Source organism: Pipistrellus hanaki (genome assembly GCF_964339955.1).
Source record: "Pipistrellus hanaki genome assembly, chromosome: 1".
Taxonomy (NCBI): domain Eukaryota; kingdom Metazoa; phylum Chordata; class Mammalia; order Chiroptera; family Vespertilionidae; genus Pipistrellus; species Pipistrellus hanaki.
In genome coordinates, this window is record NC_140503.1 from 165,612,242 (window position 1) to 165,632,058 (window position 19,817).

General features: G+C 46.7%; 1 protein-coding gene across 7 annotated transcripts in view; it reads right to left on the reverse strand.

Moving 5' to 3' along the window:
• Positions 1-19,817, reverse strand: part of SEPTIN11 (septin 11) — a 96,860-nt gene that overhangs the window by 48,615 nt on the left and 28,428 nt on the right. The window lies entirely within an intron of this gene.

The following is a 19,817-nucleotide window of genomic DNA, read 5'->3' on the forward strand; positions in this document are numbered from 1 at the left end:
CCCAAAGCCACGCTCTTTCCCCAAAGTCACATCCACTCCAGGTGGATGGTCTCCAGCACACCTCACTCCCTGCTACATGTGCACGGGTCCAGGGAAAACAGAGCTTCTGGAGGTGACTATTTCAGATACTTACTAGTAAAAGACATAAAAAAAAAAACAAAACTCCAACCATTTTGGGAGCTTTGAACACTCAAGAAAAATTTTCAAATGACTTCCAGCCCACAGTAAAAACTAAGTGACACTCTCTCCAGATACAGGGAAGGAGCTCTGAGCAGCTCCCAGCGGAGAAGCTTCCTGCATCCCTCTGGCAATCTGGGACCCCTTAGGAGATGTTGGACTGCAGGGTTCGACCCAATCCGCAAAGGGACCCACCGGTGCACGAATCCATACACTAGGCCTCTAGTATGCAAATAAGATATTTGGCTAATCTCTTCATGCCCTCCCTGCACCCGCTTCCCTCTGAGATTTATCAGTCTGTTCCATGTTTCCATGGCTGTGCATTGAGTGTCTTCCCCTTGGTGGTCAGTGTGTCATAGCTACTGGTCGAACGGTCACTTAGGCTTTTCTATATAGACTAGAGGCCCAGTTCACGAAATTCGTGTAGGGGATGGGAGTAGGGTGAGGTGTCCTTTAGTCCACCCTGCACCCTCTCCAATCTGAGACCCCTCGAGGGAGGGATGTCCGACTGCCCATTTAGGCCTGATCCCTAAACGGGCAGTTGTACATCACTCATAATCCAGGACTGCTGGCTCCCAACTGCTCACTTGCCTGCCTGATTACCCCTAACCACGTCTGCCTGCCAGCCTGTCACTCCTAACTGCCCTCCCCTGCTGGCCTATTCCCCTCCCAACTGCCCTCCCTTGCAAGCCTGATCATCCACAACTGCCCTCCCCTGCTGGCAATCTTGTGGTGGCCATCTTTAACCACATGGGGGCAGCCATGTTGTATGTTGGAGTGATGGTCAATTTGCATATTACTCTTTTATTAGATAGGATGTCTACTGCCTCCATGACTTGGAAGGCATCCCAAGGATGTTAGAGATGACCTGTGAAACCTTTCCTTCCCAGGAAAGCAGAGGTCAGTGACAGTCCTTCAGTTATAATACCACAATCTTGGGATTCCAGAAACTAGACACTGAAAGCCTTCTTGAAAACACGACTCCTGGTGTTCTGGTTATGTTGCCCATGAACTTTATATTCAAAATGCTAAAATTTGGATAAGAAAAAGAGCTCCCAATTTACAGTTTAATAATAATTTTTTTAAAAAGGCATTGGCCAGGGTCACTTAGTCAACATTTTTAAAAAACAAAACGCAGGTTTCCTTTATGCCTATTTGTGGTAGATAATGATGGGAGGGATCTCTTTAAGTAATCTGGGACAGAGACTCCACGTCCAAATCGCCAGGGTCACTACAGAGGCAGAGAAATGTGATTCCCTGGACCAAGTGGTTTTAAGGGACTGTTGTCTGAACGCTATAATGTCCAAGGTCCTTGCCAGCTCTAGAATCCCGATTCTCCGAACAAGACTGAAAGCCATCGCGCTGCCTGAATACCATGGTGGCAGCTGCAGGCTTGAGGTCAATGGGACAGAGAACAGATGCTCCGTCTATGAATAGTTTCCTTGAAACCTGCCAACAGTGAATACGAGGCTCAAGAGTGGGCACTTATCCTTGAACAGGATGGCACGGTGGGCAGCTCACCAACAGCTTCCGGAGCAGGCTCCCGTGGGCAGCGGGCCCGGTAGCTGGCCCGTCCCTCCTCCTCCCACCCCCCGCACATACCACACGGCCCTAATTCTACTCTCTCACCCATCCCTTCCTCTTCAGATACCTCAAGACTCAGACAGCAGGTATTTTTAGGGCGTGGACCACATCCGCCAAGGCTGGGGGAGGAGGGTTTGAAATGAGTCTGGGTTATATTTAGACCTCTTTCCATCGCAGCTGTGCAGCTGCTGCTGTGTGTCAGGCTAGGAGAGGCCACACCAGCCTGCATTTCAGTCACATCCCTGATTCGGACCCTCAGCAAATGGCACAAGAGAAGACAAGGCCCAGAAGAGCCATCGTCCTACCTCCCCTCTCCTCTCCATCACACTTTTAATTTCCAGGGATGGGGAGGGGGCGTGGCTCCCTGCTCGGGATTCTGGAGTGTTGGGTTTTTAATCTCAGATACCCACCCAGGAGCCAGTCCTGGTAAAGAATCAGTTAGTAATTATAGCTCTCGTCCCAGGACCCAACGCTCGGCATCTCATATTCTCACCATTTCCAAAACACGAGAAACCACCCCCACGTCCACTGAGTATTTTTATACCCACGGAAAAACCACACACAAAATGAAGGGTTATAAAGCAGTTTGGTCCTGAAAAAAATTTTTTTTTTTATTTTAATTTGAAGGTATGTCTTCAGTCTCCGTCTTCTAATGTTGTAACAAAAAATATGTAAATGGTATAGGGCCGTTTTAAAATTCCATAATCTGAGCCCAATTCTCTGCCCAATATTAAAGGAATCCTGGGAGTTACTGCCCATCAGCATGTGATGGGGAAAAGGGAAACCGGCATTTCTCTTTGGATCCGTGAACAGATTGGAGAAACTGGAAGGCACATGGGAAATGTGAGGAGAGGTCTAACTCACACCGACCAGCGGCATCAAACCCTGCACTCCAGGGCTTCCTGCTTCCTGCCTCAGCTGCTTCTGCCCAAAGAATGTGCGGTCCCTTCGGAGGCTGTGGGCATGGCCTCAGGCAATCTCCTCCTTTCTGTCTTTACCACTCTCAGAACCCAGGCACTTGATCTCCGACACTGATCTCTCTGCCTGCATTCAGTTCTGAATTCCTTTTTTTTTTTTTTTTTTAAATATATTGTATTGATTTTTTACAGAGAGGAAGGGAGAGAGATAGAGAGCCAGAAACGTTGATGAGAGAGAAACATCGACCAGCCGCCTCCTGCACACCTCCACCAGGAATGTGCCCGCAACCAACGTCCATGCCCCTGACCGGAATAGAACCTGGGATCTTTCAGACCTACGCTCTACCACTGAGCCAAACCGGCTTCGGCCAGTTCTGAATTTCTATGAAGGGGTGTTTTTCTTGGGTTGTCCTATCTGTCCCTCAAATTGATTTTCTCCAAACTGAAATCCTATTCCTCCATCCTACACCACCCCTATGCCAGAGTTCCCTATGCCTGTTAGTGGCATTTATCTATGCTTGAGACCCACCTACCCCGGGTATTCATTCCCAAGTGCCAGCAATGCACATCCTCTTCTCTCGTCCTATTAATCCAACAGCCTCCTAGCTGTCTCCTGGCCCAGATCCTGTTCCCTCTAATCCCCTCCGTGCCTCGCCGGCAAAGGGACCTCAGCACTCAGAGGCCCACAGTCCCAAACCCTGGCCGGCCACCTCAGGACCTCCCTGGGCTAACCCCAAACCTCGATTCCTCCTGGATCGCCCACGGCTCCCCATGGAGCACAGGACACTGCGGTTCACCTGAGTTCCTCGCCTTTTCTGGGCCAATCCCAGGTTCCTCCCGTCAGAGTTCACGCTCACGGTTTCCTCCATCTGGGAGGTCCAATGTTTACATAACCTAACCTTCTAGATCCCACTGAAATCTACCTCCATCGTTGTCTTTATGATGAAATTCCAGTGAACATGCTCCGTATCAAGAAGAGAAAAAAAATGATGGCATACAGGTGGCTCAAGCTATTTGGTATTCCATGATCATCATAACAGCTAGTATTTACCGACCATTTCCAATGTTCCAGAAAAGCGTAACCATGAATGAACTAGTTCATGTACCTTAACAATTCTATGCGGCAGTTACTATTATTAATTACCCAGTCCCAACTCACAGATGAGAAACCAGAAGCTCCGTAGCTTACCCAAGGTCAGACAGCTGGTACACGGAGGAGCTGAAATGTGCCGTTAGTCATTGCTGTCTCACAACCTGAGTCAGCCATTTCCCACCTTTTTCATCTCGTGGCACACAAACTAACTACTAAAATTCTGGGGCACAGCAAAAAATATCTTTTTTGCCGATCTGACAAAAAACAAAACAAAAACACAACGGTATAATTTTGAATCATTCACACTGGACAGCTATTGTTATGTTGGCTGTTGTCTTTTTTTTTTTTTTTTTTTTAATTAAAAAAAGGAGGGGGGAAGAGGTCAGGTCTTGCATATTTGTTGTTGTCGTTAATTCTTACCCGATGATATTTTTCACTGATTTTTTTTAGAGAGTGAAAGGGAGGGGGATAGACAGAGAAAAAGAAACACTGATGTGAGAGAGACACATCGATTGGTTGCTTCCGCGTGTACTCCAACGGGGGCCAGAGGTGCAGCCTGCAACAGAAGTGCATGCTCTTGACCAGAGCAAACCCAAGACCCTTCAGTCTGCAGCCAACGCTCTAGCCACTGAGCCAAACCGACTAGGGCAGTACTGTGTGTTTTAAAAGAGTTCTTGCCGAAACCGGTTTGGCTCAGCGGTAAAAAGCGTCGGTCTGCGGACTAAAAGGTCCCTGATTCGATTCCGTCAAGGGCATGTACGTTGGTTGAGGGCACATCCCCGGTGGGGGGTGTGCAGGAGGCGGCTGGTCGATGTTTCTCTCTCATTGACGTTTCTGGCTCTCTATCCCTCTCCCTTCCTCTCTGTAAAAAATCAATAAAATATATTTTTAAAAAAAAAGAATTCTTGCAGCACACCAGTGTAAACCAGTGATCTAAGTTCCTGGTAGCCCCAGACAATACAATGATTTGAGTGTTATAAAAATCTAACATGTTAAAATAGAAAGGAAAAAATATTCTAACCTTGTCATTCTCTAAAGTTGGTAACTATAGGAGGTAGAAGTCAAGGGTTCGTATTGGCAAAGCAGCTCCACATACATTTTCACTGGTCCTGGCAAGGCTGAGAGTAGATGTTGATTTTCGCAACTGTGGCACATGAAGCCAATAATATAAGGCTTAGTTTTGACCAACACGAAGCACTAAGTAGCAGACCTTCATTGATGTAGTCCTCCACTTGCTAACCTACCTAGTTTTGTACTTGGATGATCTGCATGCTTCTTCTACCTTGGAATGGGCTGTGACTAAATTCTGTGATATGAAATAAAATCACCAGTGTTTAACTTGACAATCCTGTTTTTCTCTTTTCAGAGTATCTCCACATGGATACAATTATTTGTTCATTCAAAAATACTCACTGCTCAGGCACAAGGGAGCAAAATATGCTATTTTTGTAATTCACTGAGAAACACTTCTCCTGCCTTTACAACAGACACAATGCAGGGACAGAGAAAGGACATAAGTAAAGATAAAGCCTCAAGAGTAACAGCAATAAATGCCATGACTTTAACTATGGGGTGATGGGGGGATGGGGGGATCAGAAGACTCCATTTAAGAAGGCCAGAGCTTCCAAATCTACCAGGATAACAGAAGCCCAGTTTGCAGAAGACTTCCAGATAAACGCCCTCAATGCCTACAAGGTCTCTTTGTTACGAATGTGTGCTTTGAAGTGGATCATTCATTGACAAGTATTTCAGAAGATGCCAGGCTGACTTCATTACTGAAATCGTTACAGGACAAATTATGTAAGAATGTGTGCGCACACTTGCATTGAGTGCTGCTTTAAAATACGTTCTATGTTCCGAACCTTGCGTAACCAGAAGCAGGAAGGTGAAGGCTGGGCCTCAGAGGGCCGTGGGTTTGAACCTCAGAGCCTTGCTTCCTACTTGCTCTAGTCCAGGGGTCCTCAAACTTTTTAAAGTGGGGGCCAGATCACGGTCCCTCAGAGAGCTGGAGGGCCGGACTATATGAACTACTAATTCCTACTGTAACACCTCGGCTGCGCTCACTGCCCAAAAAACCTGTCGGGCAGGATCAGACTCCTCTGCGGGCCGCATGTGGCCCGCGGGCCGTAGTTTGAAGACCCCTGCTCTAGTCTGTTTCTCCATCAGTACAAATAAAGCATTCAGCGGGGTGCTGGGAGGAGCCAAGGAAATGGCATGTATGAGAGTGCCCAGCCTTTAACCAGTCCTCAGGAAACCTGGGTTTCCTTTCCCTTAATGGGGTGGGGGGAGGAGAAGGCGGTGATTTCAAAGTCTGACGTGAACCCGGGGCTCTCCTGCGGCTGGAGCATGCCGGGAGAAGGGCTGATCAGGCTCACCAAGGAGGAGAAACCACAAAGGAAAGAACCGAGTGAACAACAAGGAAATGGAAGAGCATGGGGATTGTAGCAAGGAGAAAATCCACCCTAAATAGGAGTCATTTACAAAGCTGGGGGAGAGCCAGAGACCCCATTCCTGCTGGGGGAGGGGGATGCCATTCAGGCTGGAAACCATTCTGGACCCCCACCTTCTCTCTTACTTCTATTTTAATCCAGCCCGAAGCCTCTTGAAATTAACCCACTAAATGTGCTCAGATGGGTTCTATTCACCATAACTCAAAAGTGAAGTGCTATCCTTCTTTACTTTTAAAACGGAAGGCCTCATCTACAGCAGCTGATCCTTATCAGTGGCGGAAGCCTGGGCCTGTTACCAAGGCGATATGTGCTTTAATGTATGCTGAAAACAACAGACTTCATCTTCACCTTCGAAAGTAGATATTACAATTTAGAAAGACCTTTGCCCCTTAAAAAATTTAAGTTATTTTCTAATTTTAAGAGAGTACTTCTTTTTCACATTCATTTAGAAAGCTGGAGGTTTCTGTTGGCAAGAGGTGCTGATTCTAATCTTCTCAACGCCTCGTTTTATGATAATTACATTGATCCAAGTCACTGAAGCCCCAGTCATATGTTTTCTCATTGGTTAAATGAGGAGATCTAAAGAAGCGACCTCTAAGCAGTCTTCTGTTCTAAGGTGAATTCTAAGGTTTCCTGAGGCTGGATGTCAGAGGTGCATAAATCTAAATCTGTCAATTTGCTCAAGGAAAGCCAACAAGGGATGAAAAATTCCGGGCCGTCTATTTTCTGTTGCCAGATCAGGACGGCTCACTTTCTCAAGGACCCTTGGAAGGGATCTTCTATCAGCCGGCCTGCCAAGCTCCAAACCTAACAGAAATCTGTGTGCATACCTCCGTGTTTCCCACCCAACTTTTTTAATGTTTGCGTGTGTAACTATAATAATTATGACCTGGTTTCAAGAAGTTATAAACCCACCCTCTGTAAATGCCCTGCTTGGAAACATCCCCCTCCCCGCCTTCAGCTCTATCTGCAGCCTTCTACAAGTTTTTGAAGAGTGGGTTTACAGCCTCAAAACAAAACAGGAAATAACTCATGTGTAAGTTCATCATCTGTCTTCAGGAAGAAAAGTAAACCGTTACTCATGCTTTCATTCATTCAACAAATATTTATTGAGTACCAACATGTGCTGGGTAACTGTGCTAAATGCTAAGGGGATGATGGTGAGAACACAGAGCATGCCTCACTTTGGAGCTCACACAGGTGCTAATCAAATAGCCACAGATGCACTCCCATAAGCAATCCGAAGTCCCAGTGCTCTGCAACCTTAGAACTTAGGTGATTAACTGGTCATCCTTCCCGTGACCCCACCAGTCTCCGTGGTGTGTGAAATCACGGATTTGTCTGCAGCATTGTTAACTACTATTAATTGAGTAGGTAGCTCCTATGCACAGGCAATATATGCAGGTTTTATATATTCACATGAAAAGAGAGAGTCCTTCTGACAAGCATTGCCTAATGCGAGGAGATAGAAATGATGAAGACTCAAGTCTTAAGAAAATGAATGCCCAATTTTAACTGGAGCGGAGATGGAGCCACGGGGCACCCTCCCTTTGCTCTCTGTCTTTTCTCTAAAAGGAAGATGCCCACTCAGAGAAAAGAAGGTCATATCCCTTCATCGCGGGTTGTCTTCTTTTTTCTTTTCTTTTTTCTTTTTATGTTCTGTTGAAGAGAAGCAAAGAAAACATGCTGCTTTTCACATTAAATCCCTGACTGACCACTGGCCACTTGCTGCGATTTTGAGAAATTCTAGCCTCACAAACAGTCCAAGAAGTTAAGTTTTACCCAAGTGCCTGATGGATCGCTTTTGTAAATACATACTCTTACATAAGTACATCTTAGAGTGAACTGAACTGGTGTCCCAGTCTCTCTTAAAGAAGGGAAAGTTGGAGGGAAGACGAGGGGAACGCCCTCAAGTTCCCATGCAAAAGGGAAAACACTGGAATGCAAAGTATCAACCCAAACCACAGCTATGGAGCCTGCGCCGGGATGCTTTCCAGGCGAGGCATTGCTGGGGTGTAACGCTCATACCGTCGGTGTCCGAGGCATCTCATTACCAGTGAGGGTCGTGTTCTGTAAGGAGGACTGGGACAACATTTGCTGTTCTGCTTGTCATCTACACCACGGAATCCCAAGGCTGGAGCCAAGAAAACCCCCAAGGAAATTGTCTCACACATTCAGCAGAATAGAGAGCGCCAAGAAGGAGAGGGGGACAGTCAGGAGGAAAACCATATGAGGAAAGAACTTGAGTGCAGCCCAGCTAGTAGCGATGAGTGAGACGCAAGGGGACAACTCCCAAGTCACAGAGCCAGGGACTGAAGGAAGCCACCCGAGAAAACACCACCAAGGACCCAGAAAAGATCTCGATTAATACTGAGTAGCTGCCCCAATTTCGAGTGCCATCTCTAAGGAACTCTCTCTGAAAGACTGCCAACGGAGAGCAAAAATTTGCTTTACCAGATCCTTGCAAAAATAATGTGGTGTTGCGGTTTTTCTTTAGGGGTGGTAGGATTATAGGGAAATTTTACTTCCTAATTGTTATGTTTCTGTAATATTTGAATTATTACCTCCCCCACCCACAAAAAAAACCAAACCCTACCTCACACTTTTTAAAAATAGAGAGTGAGATTTTAAAAATTAGGGTATGCTAATAACAATAATAAATACTAAATAGTAAAAAATCTTTTTAAAGGAGACAAGCCTGAAATTTTTATTGCAGCAAATAGGTGGGTATAAAATATATGAGGAAAATATGAGTTTTTCTCTAATAACAGAAGATAAAAGTAAGCAGAACAGTGGGATAGTTCAGCTGTGATCTAGGGCACATGTGTCAAACACAAGGCCCGCGGGCCAAATCCAGCCGGACAGGCCTTGCAATGTGGCCCGCACCGCGCTGTCATCACTGCACTCCGCTGTCAGTTTATGACATTGTCAGTTTATGACTGTTCAGTAAACCATTCGGCCCGCGATTTAGGCTGGATTTTAGATTTTGGCCCCTTCTCTGATTGAGTTCGACACCCCTAATCTAGGGTAAGTCACTTAACCTCTCAGCACTACCTCACAGGGCTGCTGCAGAAATTAACACTTGACACGCTTTTCTTAAACGACCTCTTCCTTGCCAGTGACTTTAGTGACCAACCATGGGCCAGCCACTCCCCAGTCACAGCCCCCCCTCCCTCCTGTGCATCCTCCGCCCGGCCGGGCATCTCGAGGCCGGCATCTCCTCGTGGGACTCAGCCTACCCACCCCACCCCCACTCTCAACTCAAATCTGTCCTACTTCCAATTTCTTATGTCAAATGGCAGCATCTACTTCGCCATGTGAGAGAGGCCCTAGACCACATGTGTCAAACACAAGGCCCGCGGGCCAAATCCAGCCCGCCAGGCCTTGCAATGTGGCCCGCACCGCGCTGTCATCACTGCATTCCGCTGTCAGTTTATGACATTGTCAGTTTATGACTGTTCAGTAAACCATTCGGCCCGCGATTTAGGCTGGATTTTAGATTTTGGCCCCTTCTCTGATTGAGTTCGACACCCCTACCCTAGACTAACAGCAATTGGCGTGAATACCGCTAAAAGTCTGAATAAATGTACAGCCCGCCCTCCCTTGCAGAAGGAAAAGCCCACTGCTTTAACCAATCACCTCACACTCTCCACCACCATCTGAGTTGGAGAGTGAAGGCTTCTTGAAGATACTGCCCCAGATTAGCTCTTCTCCTCTACACCCAGATGCAACAGCCGCCTATCACACCTTCTCTGTGGTCAGCCTCTCCCACCAACACTCTTAACTGGCATAAGTGCATTCCGGCTACCAGCTGACTTCCATTTCTGAGCCCATCTGCTAACACTGCCCCAATAAGACCACACCAAAATTTGTACCCTGTGTGATGTTCTCCAGAAATTCTGTTTTCCAACCTCCTTATGCTCAGGTAAGGAGGCAGGTACACTGACAGGGCCGGGTGGAGGAAGAACCACAGCCAACACCCGCAGCCCAGTGCCCGGGCCACCCTTTCCTCCATTACCCGCAGGCCAGCTTCAGAGGTGAGAACTCATACGGCTGTGGAGGGAAGCCTGACACCCAAGGCCAGAAAAATACAGTGTCATTTCTGCTCTCCTTCTCCCACCTCTGCCTCCCGTTCTGTCTCCTGCCCGTCTTCTCTACCTCCCACCTTCACATAAAACAGCATCTGCCCACGCTCCCTCCAGAACCGTGCTGGTGTCTCTCCTCGGCATTCACCTCCGCCCCACCAGCGACCCGATGTCCCTCACAGCAACGAGCCCCAGGCTGTCATGTCACACCGAGAGCGACAATCCCAAAATGAAGAAACGTGGGAGCACTTTCTTCTTTTACTTTTTAAAAATATATGTTATTGATTTTTGCAGAGAGGAAGAGAGAGGGATAGAGAGTGAAACATCCACGAGAGAGAATCATCCAGCAGCTGCCTCTTGCACACCCGCTACTGGGGATGTGCCCGCAACCAAGGTATGTGCCCTTGACCGGAATCGAACCGGGGACCTTTCAGTCTGTAAGGCCGACGCTCTATCCACTAAGCCAAACCGCTTTCGGCAGGAGCACTTGTTTCCTGCAGACGGGATGTTTCCCTAGAAGTCAGTGTCAGCGCTGAGAGGTTCCATCCACCCCGGTGCTGAAAACGAGCACCGCCACCAACACAAAAGATGTTTCCTTTAGTTTCCCAAGACCAAGTGGCGAGTGCCTGGAACAGCCGAATGCCACAAAGTGCTGATCGGCAGAAAGGCTCGTGCTCGGGAGAACAAGGCCCACATGTGCATTCCAGGGACTCACACATCCGGCCGTGCCCACAGAGGACGGGGTGGGAAGGGAGCGATGTGACAAACAGGCCGAAGTGTTTATAAAGGCTCGATCCGATTAGAAACAGATGCTCTGGCTGCTCCCTCTCACCCCGACATCCCAGAGACGGTGAGAAGCCCAGCCCCCTAGGAGAGCTAAGGAGACGGACAGCCACGGAGGGTCAGTGTAAAGCCTGCTGGCCCTCCAGGGCCATCCCAAACAACCCGAGCCCATTTCAAACACAGCCCCTAGCGTCTTGCAGAGGAGAAAAGCCACCAACCAAATACTCACAGTTGCTCATTTGGGTCATTTTTGTCCCATCTGCCCTGCCTTGACGGTAAGGTCTATTTTTTTCAGACAAGCTTTTTCAAAACAGTGATGAATAGGAGGTCAAAGATAATGAAGGGACCCACATCAGTCTTGTCCTCAGCTTTTAGTTACAGTTTGTCTCCTTATAGTCACACATCCATTCCTCGGTGCTTCCTATCTGAGAAATATTGTGGCTCAGTTCACGAATTCTAGGCGCCGCATGCATTCATCATCAAGGAATGAAATATAGATCGGACATTTCCTTCCCTGTGCCACCGTTTCTCCCTACAGATATAAATTAGCTACTTCCTTTTGGAAAGATATTGTTTATTTCTGTCCCTTTCTGGAAGTGGAAGGGGCTCTTAGTTACTGTGATGACCGTGTAATGACAGTCTCTGAGAAAGAAGAAGAAACACACGCAAACCAGCTCTCCGGCAGCCATCGACAGAAGCCCCCGGGACGTCACAGCCTGGCCACTTCCTCCTCCTCCTCAGGCACCTTCGGTTCCTCGGCTGGGCTGAGGGACAACATCGCTGAGTGCGGAGAGTACATTTCTAGCAACAGGAAATTGAGGGCCCACATCAAAAAATGGCCGAAGCCATGGCAAATACATTCTTAGAAAATAAACGTACACGTTAGCGTGCGCTATTGCCTTGCCAGCATGACTTGTAAACAGTCCTGCCGGAAATACTCCAGCTCCCTCATCGGCATCCTCATCACAGCCCGGGATGGAACACCACCGGGATGGAATAGAGGTCGTCGATATAAATTTGGGGCATGTCTGAGTTTCCTATCGCCATGTAACAGATTACCACAGACTTGGTGGCTGGAACAAAGCCTATTTGTTCGCTCTTGGTTCTACCCGTCAGAAGTCTGGGTGTGGGGTGGCTGGATTCTCCACTCCAGAATATCACAGAGATTTCGGGTATCACAGGCTGAAAGCTAGGTGCTGGCCGGGCTGAGTTCTCATCTGAAAGCTTGGGGGGTGGGGGGGGATATTTCCCTTCCAGGCTCATTCAGGTTGTTGGCTGAATTCAATTCCTTGCAGCTGTAGGACTGAGTCTGCACTCAGCCCTGAAAGGTCACCCACAGTAATTAGTCATACGGGCCACCTCAGCGTCCGGAGAATCCCTCTCACATTTCAAATCCCCGTCTTCAGGAAGAGCCTTATCCCTTTTAAGGGATTGATGAGGTCAGATGCAGCCAAGACAGTCCTATCTTCAAGTCAGCGGTGCCGGAACCAACCCAACAGGGAATGAGGCCCCATCCTATTCACTACTCTGAGCCAGACGGCCATTTCCACACTGTCTGACACCCATGTGATAAGGCCGCAAACAGCTAACCAGCTGGAGTGTCACTCGCCTTTGGAGGAAGTAATGGAAGCAAACTGCAAATAGTTAGGTGGGTCTTGAGGAACAAGAATTCTAGGAAATGCAAAAGCTTCTTAAGGAACTTACGCCTTGCTGGGGAGAAATGACACTGCAATAAAGGAGAAGGCAAATGCAAGATGTTTGATGGTGAAATATAGCACAGAGGTTATCGGGGGGTGACAATAGAGAGCAGCGGGGACCAGAGCCAAGAAGGAAGGCGTTCTTAGAGGGAGTCAGACCTGACCAGGGTCAGGAGAAGGTAGAGACGATCTGGGTGGCTGCTGAGGAGGAATGGAGACGGGAGGACAGGAAGGGGGAGAGCCCGCCGTCAGGGAGGCAGCAGGAGGAGAATGAGGTCCAAAGCTCATGGACAGCAATGGGCTGGAAAAAAACTGAAGAATAATTAAGAATGGAGGGCATAAGATTTTGAAACCGATTCACATTTCAGTCTGTTGCAAATATTCCTTTAAGTGAGGCATGCTAAAGACACACATCAGCCATACGTAACGAAACAAGTGTGTGCCCGCACTGTCCCGGGGTGTCCCAGCGCTGAGGGACAGACAGATGCAGGAACAATCACTGAGCAGCCACAGCGTGAAAGAGTTTTCTGTTTCCCACCACCCAGGGCACTTACTGAGGAGCACAACCTCCAGGGCACAGCAGCCCAAAGGATCTCCGGTATAGAATTGCGTTTTAGCCAAGGTTTGAACCCAGATTAAGAGCCTGGGCAAGGATCCAAATGGTAAGCTATTTGATACAAACGTCCTTCCCAGCATTAAAAGAACCGAACGCATATCTTGCAGAGAACGTAACAGATTGACTCCATTAGTTATGGCTACAATTTCTGCCATTCTAATCAAGCTAAAGCTTTCTTGTTTCTTCCTTACTTGATTCTTCTAAAAAAAAAAAAAAAAAAAATAGAACCAATTAATCCCTAAAAAACAAATGCTCCCATTAGCAGAACAGACAACTTGCTGCCATACAGAAGATGGACCACACGTCATAGAAGATACAGGGGAAACTGGGCTTAGGGGTTTCCTCATGCCTATTGGTGTGCTCAGGAAAGCAGACCCGAGAGGCGGCATCACAATTTTCCTCTCTTCTCAAATGTTTCCTACTGATGGATCATTTCAGATGCAGGCTTTCTTGTCTGCATCAGCTAAGGCAAAACAAACCTTCTTTTCACATGCGGCCACAAAAGAATGTTCCCACGGTCCCTTCCCCCTTCCCACCGACTCTTAAAGAGGCATTTCATTATCATCATTACCCTGGTATTTCTGAATAATCAAGGAGGACACTGGGAAACCTCTACTATGGACAACAATCTGTTTATAAAATCCCAGCAGCTCTTAAACATAGATGGTCAAATATGTGCAGCAAACACCAGAGGCTTCATTTCCAAGCATGCAGTTCCCACAGAGCACAGGCTTCACGCTGAGAAGGGGTCCAGTCCCACCTCAGTGCTCCTAGATTACCAGATTAAGAGTTATGGGATACGTAAACAGGAATACGCCTCTGACCGGCTCTGACGGCATGATTACAGGGAGGCATTAAGCTGAAATCGAAACTTGAGAGATTTTAGCTTGGCAGGAGATCCCTGCTGCAATTCATACATTCTGTAGGAAGGAGACACGGAGAAAGCGAAATGGGACCCAGGGTGAAAGAAAACAGAATTAGCAAAAAGTCGTAGGCACTGATCCAAGTAGCTGCCCTTAAACTCTTCCAAAGCCCAATGGTTCATTAGAATAATTGTTATGCAGGTAGCAAAGGTGAAGGGCAGGCGGAAGGAAATAAATGATAATTATATGGGCAAGAAACAGGAAGAACAACTTTGGCCACTTGGATTTGAGGAAAATCCAAGCCTCAAATCCCTCCCACAGAGTGAGGGTCAGGCCATCTATCTGGCTGTAATCATGGCTGCACAGAGTGAGCTCCGCTGGCCACAACTGCACCAACGGCACATACTTAGGTTGGTTATTACCACGAGTGGGTTTCGTGCAATGTGGCGACTGCAACCACCAAGGAAAGGAAACAAGGCTTGCCGGCTATCCCCCAGAATGCTCGGTCCAGCTTCCTACACACCCTGCAGCCCAAGTCATCTGGCTGCTCGCTTCGGTAAGACAGTATGACAACCCCAAGTCATCTGGCTGCTCGCGTACACACTCAGGGAGCCGCCACTGTAAGACCAGCTGTCTCCGGACAGAAACAGTGAAGCTTCCCTGCTCCTGGAGAGCAGAACACTAACAAGTGTTCCTCGTATCTCACCTCATTCTGGGGTCAGGGTGGAAAGTAGATTGGTATCTTTTAAAAATACTCATTCAAAGTTGTCTGGGGTACCCCAATAAATGAGGGTTAAAGTATTCACAGAGGAGCAAGGTCTGGCCAGTGTTGCTCAGTGGTTGGGTGTTGCCCCATGGACCAAGAGATTCCCTGGTCAGGGCACTGGGGTGTGGTCTCAATCCCCAGTAGGGAGAGTGCAGGAGGCAGCCGAGCGATGTTTCTCTCTCATTGATGTTTCTATCTCTCTATCCCTCTTCCTTCCTCTCTCTCTAAAATTAAAAAAAACAAAAACAAACAAACAAACAAAAAACACGTAAAAAATATTCAGGCAGGGAAAAGAAAGAACAAGCTCTACCACTTCTTTGACCAGAGAAGTAAAAAGCAGGGGTTGAACACTTCTCTTGATCAATCAACCAAAAAGCAATCATTGAACACTTACGTAAAAAACACAATGCTAAGTGCAGCTTAGCAAAAAATGAACAAGATACTCCAAGACCACCATGCTTGGTCTGCCCTTCAAACGTTTCAACGCTTTCTTCCTTCCATCACAACAATAGTTTACTGGGCACTCCTTTGTCAAATACCATACCTGGACCTTTAAAAAAAGCCTTCCCACTCAACCCTCAGAACCCCGTGAAGCAGATTACTATTGGCTCCATTTCACAGATGAAGAAGCCAGAGCTTAAGTAAATGGCAGAGCCAGCACTCAAACCGGTTTTTTCAGATTCCAAGTCCATCGCCACCCAGCCACCCATACCTCAAGCCGGACAACCGATTCTCTTCAAAGCACTCACCTCTGCACAGAGAACGCCTCCATCCTCAACTCTGTCAAATCCTACCCATGCCTCAAATTCCAGACAAAATGCCATCTTCTTCATTGGCCTTCCCCGTTTCCTAAACGTAAACACCATTGCGTTGTATTTTACAAATGTGCGTTGAATTCGGGCCACTTGTCACATCCTGCACCTAGTAGTACACTTTGCCAGGCCCCCAGAAGGATGTAAATTTCCTGAGGACAGGAAGTTATCGAATAAACTCAAAAGAATCTGGAGGCTGTGGCTAGAAATAAATGATAAAGATTTATGCAAGGGTTTTAGGGTTTGCAAATGGGAAACCCAACTGGGCCAAAGCCCAGAAGTGTCCGAAGTAAAAGGAAAGTTGGGAGTGATAGTGAAAAGCAGATCCTTAAGAAGAATCAGTCCTGCATTCTTCGCTCTGTCTAGGAGTGGTCCAGGATGGTTATTAGTCAGATGTCAGGCAATCTGGCTGACGATGCCAAGTGGTCTGATGTATATCCGGGCATTTGACGCAGGACTGGAAAGTTCAAAAGTCTACATTTCCAGGCTAGTTGAAACAGGAATAGAATCACTTCCCCATACCTCAACCTACTTCATTCTAGTAATTTAGCAGCTTGACTATAGTAACTCTATAGTTTATTTCTTCATTCTATTTCTCCAACCCTATCTTACTCATTTACTTTGAACTTGATTTACCCCAATGTCACATGTAGCCACTACTGTATGTTTAGGATGAATGAATACAGAGTCTCAGTTCTCACAGAGTGAACAGCCTGTCCCTCCCTCCCCCAGTGAAAAACAACTGCCATACAGAAGGGAGAATTCATTATGCTAAGGTGTGTGTGGTGGGGGAGGTGAGGTCTAAGAGGCCTTGTAGAACGGAAGAGACAGAACCGCTAGTGATCCCGCAGCATGCTTCGGTAGGATCCCTTCCCAGCACTTAGCGGCAACCAACGTGGCCTAGTTAGAGGTCTAACACCACAGTGGCACTTGCTCTCAGGAAAATTGTTCTGCTAAAGTTAGTATGTACATATGTATGTATGTATGTATGTATGCATGCATGCATGTATTAATGAATATATATAGTCATGCACCACATAATAACATTCAGTCAAAGATGGATGGCATATACGATGGTAGTCATACACATACACACACACACAGTATTTTCCGGTGTATAATTCTACCCCCTAATTTTACAGTTAAAACACAGGTTTAGGCCTATATTCGCTGTATAAGACTACCCCCCCACTTCAAAGAAAAGACATACTTTGCCATCAAGATCTGCAGGTAATTTTTGTGCAATTTTGGTCTTTTGCCCCCCGATTTTCGGTTGACTTTTTTCGTTTCAAAAGTCGTCTTATACACCGGAAAATACGGTGTGTGTGTGTGTGTGTGTGTGTGTGTGTGTGTGTGTATATATATATATATATATATATATATATATATATATGCCTAAGTGACCGTCTGACCAGTAACTATGATGCACAATGACCACCAGGGGGCAGATGCTCTGATTGGTAGCTATGATGCCACTGACCACCAGGGGACAGACACTCAACTCAGGAACTGCTGAGCAAAAGGAACTTTGCAGAGTGCCCTCTTGCACTCCGGGACCCCTTGCGGGATGTTGGACTGCCGGTCCCCACAGTCCAGACAGAGGGACCCTACCTGCTGGAGGGACCCCGCTCACTCCACAGACGCCCTTCGAGCCCCAGTGCCACCCCAGGTGCAGCCAGCTGGGGAGGATGGCGGGAGGTTGGCTCCAGGGTGTGTCCGGCCCAGCTCCCCCAGTCCCACCCCGCTGGCCACCTTCTAATTAATTTCCTTTCAATGTGCACGAATCTGTGCACCAGGCCTGTAGTAAGATTGTAACGGAACTGAAAGATTCCTATCGCCTAGTGACATCCTAGCCATTGTACTACTGTCTGAGAGCAATGAATACATTGTGTTACAACTGCCTACAGTATTCAGTACAGTAACATACTGTACAGGTTTGTAGCCTAGGGACTGTAGGGGAACAGAAGTTGTCACCCCAAAATGTTTCTTTGGCATAAGGATTATTTTAGGCTGGCTCATTAAAAGCAAACACACACACACAAAACCAGTAAGCCTGGGGGAAGCTCTGAAAACAAAGTAGAAGTTACCCTTTGTATTGTAACTTTACCATTTATATGAGAAATCTCCATTTGCTAAGGTGTCTCCCTCCCTGGACGGGTAGAGAGGGATGACCTTATTGCTAGAAACTCTAATCAATGCAGAAGACAACCATTAATGTCTGGGTAACAATCGTACCTGGTTCACTGGGCTTTTCGGGGTAAACTCCCATAACTGACTCCTTCCACACCAGCTAGGGATGGTGTTTAAGATGGTGGCTTCAGCCATTAAAAAAAAAAAAAAAAAAAAAAAAGGTAAGTACTCAGTTTTCCTGGGGTCTGTTCCTTGTATGCATGTTATTAAACTTTGTTTTTCTCCTGTTAATCTTTTACTACCGGGATATCTCAGCAAGAACCCAGAAGGATAAAGGGGAAATGCTTTTTCCTCCCCTACAGACCAATAGTCTATACCATATCGCCTGGGTATGTAGCAGGCCATCCCATCTAAATTTGTGTAAGTGAACTCTACGATGTTCGCACAACGATGAAATCACCTAGCAATGCATTTCTCAGAACATATCCCTGCCATTAAGCTGTACATGACTTTGTGTGTGTACTAATTCATTCCAGGCCCGATCCTGGGTACATTACATTGAACTCACTTTTCTCTCACCATCTCCTCTCAGGTATGTACTATATCAGTGTTTTTCAACCTTTTTTGGGCAAAGGCACACTTGTTTCATGAAAAAAATCACGAGGCACACCACCATTAGAAAATGTTAAAAAATTTAACTCTGTGCCTATATTGACTATATATAAAGTAATTCTCTTGAATAGGAATCAAATAAACACAAAGAAAGTATTTTATAATTACTTTATTATGAAATATTAAGTAAACAAAATAGTGAAAAATTATAAAATTCTTGTCTTCACCTACGGCACACCAGGCAACATCTCGCGGCACACTAGTGTGCCGCGGAACAGCGGTTGAAAAACACTGTACTATATTATTCCCATTTTATAGTTCAAGGCAACTGAAGCTCAGAAAAAACTACTTCTAGTCAACCTTTTATGAACCGCAGAGTGATGTGTGTGTGTTGGTCATCAGGGGACATCCGCAGCCACACACGAGTGTGTTACACACCCTACAGGGTGTTCATCTCCCAATGCTGGAAACAGCCGGAGAGGGCAGCTCTGCCATGCACACGGCTCTACGCCATGTGGGAACACATAAGGAAAGGCAAGGGGAGTGGGGAGAGCAGAAAGCAAGAGGAAAAAGAACCCAGAAGCGATGCATTTCCACTACCAGTACTGGAGTGGATTTCTTATATCTCTCACACAGAAGGCACCGTCTAACCTAAACATTACAGGTTAAAGTTGAGCAGTCTACAGCCATCACTCTCACTTGTGTAAAAGCAAAGATTATCAAACCTTCTTTCTTATTTACTCTGGCAAAGCCATAATAAAAAACCAGATTATCAAACCTTAGCTGTTTTGGCTCAGTAGATAGAGTGTTGGCCTACGGACTGAAGGATCCCAGGTTCTATCCCAGTCAAGGGCACATGCCTGGGCTGCGTGCTCGATCCCCAGTGGGGGGCGTGCAGGAAGCAGCCGATCAGTGATTCTTTCTCATCACTGATGTTTGTTTCTAACTCTCTCCCTCTCCTTTCCTCTCTGAAATCAATAAAAATATTTAAAAAAAAAAAAAAAAAAAAAAAAAAGCAGTTCCAGAGAAAAATCAAAGCTCACACAGAAGATGTAAAGAAAATGCATCAAGGATGAAGAAAGAGAGTATGCAGCTAGCAGTTCAAACCACAGGACTAACACATCAGAAACTCCTATCACAATCTCCTCTGCTTCTCATGGACCACTATGAGGAGCAAACCCACAAATGGTTGTATCCCCTTTCCCCCATTAAAAAAACCCAAACTCAGAAGT